Source organism: Sprattus sprattus (genome assembly GCF_963457725.1).
Source record: "Sprattus sprattus genome assembly, chromosome: 9".
Classification (NCBI taxonomy): Eukaryota; Metazoa; Chordata; class Actinopteri; order Clupeiformes; family Clupeidae; genus Sprattus; species Sprattus sprattus.
In genome coordinates, this window is record NC_137928.1 from 26,669,512 (window position 1) to 26,676,958 (window position 7,447).

At 45.4% G+C, this 7,447-nt stretch overlaps 1 protein-coding gene across 1 annotated transcript in view; it reads left to right on the plus strand.

Moving 5' to 3' along the window:
* Nucleotides 1-7,447, plus strand: part of mecom (MDS1 and EVI1 complex locus) — a gene marked incomplete at its 3' end in the record, with an annotated part of 170,959 nt that overhangs the window by 153 nt on the left and 163,359 nt on the right. The gene's annotated exons all lie outside the window — the stretch shown is intronic.

Below are 7,447 nucleotides of genomic sequence, written 5' to 3' on the forward strand. Positions count from 1 at the left end.
AAGGGTTCTGTCAGCGGTAAGTTGCCTGCCGTGTAGCGCTACTTTAAGGCATTGTTAAAACAAGTCTGATTCGGGCTTTCGGACTACTGCCGTATGTACGTTGCGGCGTGAAGCACAAAGTCACACACACACTCTCACGCACGCTTAAAATCACTCACTCTCTCACTCACTCACCCAGTCTCATGCAAGCATTGGCAATTTCTTGCACTTTTATTGAGCCACGCAAAAAAACAACATTTAGATGCGCTGCTGGTGGTGGAAAGTTGTAGGGAGTTCTTGCAGTTTACCGGGAGTCGAGTTTGGGTGAGCTTCGCCCTGTGAAGCTCTGTCCGGTGTCGCGAACGTAGTTTCGAGGAGCTCCAGGAGTAGAGTCATTCTAATTTGAGACGGTAACATTGGCAGGTTTGGCGTGAAATTGACAACGGAAAAGCAAGACGACAACACAAAGCCAAGTCTCAATATAAACATGCAGCTTGCCACTGACATTCGCTAGAATAACTGTCAAAACCCCCTCGAGCTCAGAACGAATTGCCACACTGGAGTGAATTTTCAAAGTGTAGCCTAAACAAATCACGCGTTTGCCTCCGTGTTATCTACACTGCCTTATTACATCTGTTTTAATTTCTCTCTTTAAATCAAAATTAAACATCACTGCTGACGCGCAACAAGTGAATTAATCTGGTCACAGACCACACGAAATCACTGTGCCCTAGAGAAATGTTTGATTTGTTTGTTTGTGTGTGTGTGTGTGTGCGCGCGCGTGCTCGCGTGTGTTTGGTTTGTGATATTATTACCGGCAGTGAGAGGTAATCAGGGCTTCTTGATGCAGCTCTGCCTCAAGCTATCTTCTGAAGTGTTGTTTGACATCGTGGCGTATGTTTTTCTCATGCCATGCCACGCCAATCTAGGCCATTTTGAACATCAAGTCCTGACAAATACGTTTTTATTTTCCTTCCATTGCTAATGCTTGTATCAAATGAATTATGCTCAGGTCTGCAAGCCATTCGTCTCCCATTGTCGCACCGCGGGCAGCCAACTCACAGCGATGTGGGGGTAATTCTCTCTAGCCGTTTTCACCAATAAAGTTTCTTATTGTGGTTTCCGCCAATCTCACTATATGACAATTTTAGATCCTTTTCCATCTCTCACCCCACCCCTCTGTTTTTTTCTAAGGCTAGATACAGCTGACTGTGAGCATGTATGCAAAAGTTGAAATGTTATTTATTTATTTTTGCTTTAATTCAGACTTTAAATCTGTGAGCTGTTACCGCCAATTCTGTGTGATTCCCGTCCAATAAAAACAAATATATTGAAGACACTATATTTTCACAGTCAATAAATTGTCACACAATGGGTGTTTAATGGGTTATAGGTAGATTCAGAGTTATATAAGGTTATAGAGAAATTAGTTTTAAGAAGAGTGTGTCTTTCATTCTCTGTGTGTATGTGTCTCTCTTTCTGTGTGTGTGTGTGTGGAAGTTTGGGGGGGGGGGGGGGGGGGGGGGTGGGTTGGAGGTGGAGTGGAAGGGTTTATGTGTCAGGTATGGGATGCCACAGCTGTCAAGTGCCTCCAGTCAGTGTAGTAAAAAACTCCAATATAAATTGCTCTCTCTCTTTCTCTCTCTTTCCCTCTCTCCATCTCTCTCACACTCTCACACACACACACACATTCACAAAACTATTCTTATGCTGTGCACAGTTGATCAAATTGTCACACTTATTTAACTTTCACTTCGACCAAAGATCAAATGCTAACATCCCAACGCATGGGATGGAAAGGAGCAGTGTATTACACAAAGTCACTCCAGCCATCTGTTTTGCTCCTTAGTTTAATTTACTCACTATTCTGCTGCTCTGATTATAAGCTACCAAGTTTTTCGTTCAAATGGATGATTTAATGAGTGTACCTGATTATTGAGCATGAGTCGGATGTAAGTATGGGTTCTATGGCGGCACTTGGAAAATGTATCCCTTTTGTTCATTTTTGTCAGTTTCCCTTACCATGACTGATCTCTGACCATGCATACAGCAAAAGTGTGCCTCTTCGAAAAGTGCGGTCTTGGATGATGCTTTAAAGGTGTCGCAGAGGAGATGGAGGAAGATCCGTTCACCGGGCCCGACCTTGTGATGCGTCTTTTGGTCCCCCTGGCCCTTTCCTTATTCCGAGCACCAGTTCTCCCCAAACCGCAGCGCTGCTCCCCGGCTGCAGCGCATTGTGTCGGTCTGGCCACAATGCCAAGGGCGCACACAATAGAGTCATGCACAGGCCACGGGTGAATGAGAACTGATCTGCATATTTTTCAATTATCGGGCTAATTTGGCTAATGCCATTGCGAGCACATAGAACAACAGAGGCTTATAGAGAGAGGAGAGAGAGAGAGAAAAAATTTTTTCCTCTCTCTCGAAATATTAGCTGTAGTCCAAAAGAGGTTTAGGATTCCCAATCCTCGCCATCACGTACAGCTAAAAATAAAATCAGAGGGAAGCAAGAATTGGCCAGGGCCTCACCGGCCCTCTGGGCAGAACTCGCAGTCATTACTAAGGCTGGTCTCCGAGAATGTGGATAATTTGAGGCGTATTTAAAGATTATTATTTATCCTAGATGTAAGGAGAAGATTTCTACCTATTAACTGAATAGGAGAGAATGTTCCGGAAGTTCTCTTGAGACCCGCTCAGCTCTGGCTTAGGGCCAGGCACTGCACAATGTCAACATTGAATATTCAAATTCCCAGACTGCTCATAACAGTATGCCTCCATGCCTGCCGGTGAAAGCGTTCAATGTGCCGCCGGTGAGCAAGAGGAGATAAAGAAACGCGAGCTGTGGACTCCAGGCTCAACGCAGTAGGCTGTGTTTCTGTTACGCGCTCGACGGAGCTTGTATGGGGTGATGTGTGAATGGCAGTTGGGTAATAAAACGCAGCCTGCGGATCGGAGAGGAGAGGTGGTGGAAGGTGATTCCAAAATGGCCTGTGTGTCTGTTTGTCTGTGCTTTGTTTGCAAGTCGGTCTTGGCTGGCTCAGTGATACTAAGTTGATAGAGAGTAAAGAGGCAAAGAGAAGGTTCTAATCTGATCTTATAATATTACAAAATATTTGTTTGTACTGGCTCTTTTCTGTCTACCTATGTCATCTGAAAGGTCGGAAGGCCCATCTGAAAACACTGACTTCACTTCAGAATGCAAACTTTTTATCATCCAAAGTGGTCCAAAGATGTTAGCCTATAAAGAGGTGTTGCGCAGAAGCAGCTTCCGGTTGGCGGTCAAGTGTGTCCAGAATGACGCAAAGAACTGCTTAGCTGCATCCAGATAAAGGTATGATTAATCAAGAAACACAGACGAACATTCGCTCAGACACAGAAAACACACCTAGCCTCAGGTCTGCTCTCCATTTTTTTCTGCTTGTCATCGCCGGTTTAAAGTTGAGCTCGATATAGTTTTGTCCTCCCATACTGAGTAGGAGACCATTTGTAGAATGTAGGAATCACGGTCGGTGTTAAAGTTTTATTTCCATGTTTATTCATAAAGGTATCCTTGTATAGCCAAAATCGGATAATTATCAACAGCATTAAAACGAAGCGTTGTTGGTCATCAGTTGGCTTATACGTTATTTGCTCTACATGTAGACCAAATCATTATGAAGAGAAAAGCGTGTCTGCCCTTCTTTTTCTTCACGAGAATTGGCCTTGATGGATTTACACCAAAATAACTATTATGAAGATGCATGGACACCCAGCAAATCAGTAGCAACGCTTGAGCGCTCATAGGGTATAATAGTTTTATCAGTTTCATGCCGTGTCTTTGTTTTGACTTTGATTTAACTCGATTTCAATTCAAAGTGTCTAAACAACGAAACATCAGCGCGACAAAGGCAAAGAAAGCAACAGCTTCGCTGAGCAACAATGCCACATTCCGCGTGAGTGAAGCGTGTGTGAAAGACGCTCGCTTGTGCCCCCGTGCGCATTCACACTCCCCTCGCGAGCGGTTTCGGTCCTCAAGCCCCGTTTCCCTGCCGCCAGGCGAGCGAGCGCGCTCCCGTGCGCATTGTTCAATGGGCCATGCATCTCGCGTTTGTCTGCCCCTGGCTCATTATCCACCCTATTCAAAACGGGGTTAATGGATCGGGCCATTTAAAAGGTGAGAGAGAAGGAGAGAGAGAGAGAGAGAGAGAGAGGGTCCATAAGACTATTAAACGCCCGTTGAGCCTAGGGGAAGTCCCGTAGAGGCAGCGCATTCTCTCCATTCGTTCCCCTCTCCAACTCCTACCGCTCCCAGAGTTCGGTAAACAAATGTTCCGTATCTCCCCGGCCAGTGAACCGCATCCAGTCCGAATATTCCACTGGCACATTGAGGAGAGAAAATATGTTTATATTATCTCCACTCTGCAGCTTGTGAGATGTTCAACGTTACAATGTGGCGTCTCTAAATTCTTTACGCGCGGACAAATATTGACCCGAGTTTTTTTGTACCTTTAAATTCTGTAATAATAGTTAAGCCATAACGTTTTCCCCGAGTTCCTGGCATTGTTGCCATCGGGACAATTGGATTGAACCAGTAATGTTGAAGTGTAGGCTCAGTTTATTCGCTGTGTTTATTGGACTGCTTTGTTGGTCTCCTCAACCACCCGCCCCCCACCCCCCCAGGACCGACACACACAGAAATATGACAGAACCCAAGGCAACTAGTACAGCAAAGATAGAATACTCAACAGCTATGTATGGAGGGAAGGAGTATGGTTAAGCACCTATATTATGATGCTTTTGGTGACAAGTTATTTGAAATGCCTGGTTAAAGTGTTTGTGTGTGTGTGTGTGTGTGTGTGTGTGTGTGTGTGTGTGTGTGTGTGTGTGTGTGTGTGTGTTTGTGTGTGTGTAAGAGAGTGTGTGACAAAGGTATAAGTGGCTGTTGTATGAAATGTCCAGGGAAAGAGTGGTGTGTGTGTGTCTTGTGCTTGATGGATCACCCTGCACAAGTCTTTCGTGTTTGATTGATCAGTGGCAGCATCTCCGCTGGGAAAAGGCTGTTTTTGTCCAGGGAATTCTTTTCAAGTGCATGTGTGTTTGTGTGTTCATGAATTCGTTTGGGATGTGTGTATATCTCACACATTACGTATGGACGTGGACTGTGTGTATCTGTGTGTGTTTGTTTGAGTGTATGTGTGTGTTTGTGTGTGTATGTGTTTATCCAGGGGGTGTAGGGTGACAGTGACACAGTTCCCCTAATCCATCATACCCCCTGGCTTCCCCATCTCATTTTTGGCTGGGGGTCGGGGTCCCCCTTTCTCTCTTTCCACATCCCTTCCTTCCTCTCCTCCTCCTCCTCCTCCTCCTCACCTCTCCCTCTCTTCTCCTCCTGCACGTTAATGACTTAATGGAGCCGTGACTGACTTGTAAACTACTTTGAGTAGCCAGGTCAGGTCATGGGGTGCTGCGATTGGTCTTCTCGGGTCAGCTGTGGCACTTAGATGGCCATTTGATTGGTCCGAGGAGGTCGGAGGCGTTCAGGAAGTCCTGCCTTTTCTTACAGTCAGAAGGTGCTACCTGTTGAGTGTGCTGCCCTGCTGTAGTGTAACAAGGTGGACATTCACACGTTCACACATTCACACATTCACCAACACTCACACTCATACACACACGCACAGACACATACACATACACACAGACACACACACACAGATGCACACACAGACACGCACGCACACACACACACACACACACACACACACACACACACACACACACACACACACACACACACAGACACACTCATACAGACACATGCACGCACACACACACACACACACACACACACACACACACACACACACACACACACACACCCATGACAAAGTCACATACCATCCTTGTGCTTATCCATTTTAGTCGAAAATGAACACGTTAGTCATGGATGGCTTATTGTATGAGTAGGCATCTCTCTGGAGACTCACCATGATAATCAACGAAACAGGAAACAGTAGAGTAAGGATAACAATTACATACTGTAGTAGTTGTTTTACACTTAAGCAGAGAGAGCCATGACTAATGCTTCATCCCATGAATTAGTATCATCTAAGCATGAGTGTGTGTGAGTTTGTGTGTGTGTGAGTGTGTGTATGTGTGTGAGAGTGTGTATATGTGTGTGTGTTTGTGTGTGTATGTGAGTGTGCGTGTACATGTGTGTGTGTGTGTGTGTGTGTGTGTGAGAAAGTGTGTGATGTATGAGGGCAGTCCAGGGTGCAGGCTGTATCCCCAGGGGGCGCCTTAGCACTGCAGCCCAGACATAGTGTGTGTGTGGGAACAGTGACTGGATGTGTGTGTGTGTGTGTGTGTGTGTGGGAACCAGTGTATGTGTTTACCAGTGGGAGAGAGTGGTGGCAGGGCAGAACAATGAGTTGACGTTATCCATGGCCTGGGCTCTAAGGTCAGACACACTCTGATAAAGGCACAAATGCGCATACACACACACCCACCCACCCACACACACACACACACACACACACACACACTCACACAAAGAGCCTGCCACAGCACTGTCGACAGTCTGCGAACACACCCTGCCAAAGGCTGAGGTCATTATCTACATGCAGCCCTAAACACAAAGTGTATTTTTACGCTGTGTCTGTATGTGTTTGTGCATTCAATCACATTTAGCAAACAAGTATGGGTGTGGGGCACTAGGCATCTGTGTGTGTGTGTGTGTGTGTGTGTGTGTGTGTGTGTGTGTGTGTGTGTGTGTGTGTGTGTGTATGTGTGTGTGTGTGGGCACGTGTGCATCTTGTAATTAATATGTGGATATTTCTCCAGTCTCTGCATAGAAAAGCAATCCTTCATTAATGTATATGTGCACACATTTGTATGTGTGTGTGTGTGTGTGTGTTTGTCTGTATGTGTCTGTAGTTACTGTACTCTCGTATCAGTCTGTGCAAACATAACTCTGCATAGCAGATGTGTGTGTGTGTGTGTGTGTGTATGTGTGTGTGCGTGTGCTGGTCCCTGACGTTCGTTAGCTAATGAAGGGGATGACGTAGCCCTCAATTAATCAGCTGCAACCGCATTGAAATAATCTCACATTGCGGCTTGCAGATTTCACTTCAAACAGCTTTTCTCCTACTCACTCACTTACTAACGTACTTACACACACACGCGCACACACACACACACACACAAACAAACACACACACACACACACACACACACAAACACACACACGTTCAAACACAAACACACACTTGCAAACACAAAAACAAACACACACAAACACACACATGCAAAACACACATACACATACACAAATACACTTTTTCACCCTATGTGGTAAAAGAGTGCAACTTAAATGCTCCTTTATTGTTTATAGTGCATTTATATGTGTGTCTGGTCTTATCTTTTTTGCATGTTTGTATATGACTGAGGCTGCACTCTGAACTCTGTGTGTATGTGTGCGCACAACAACATG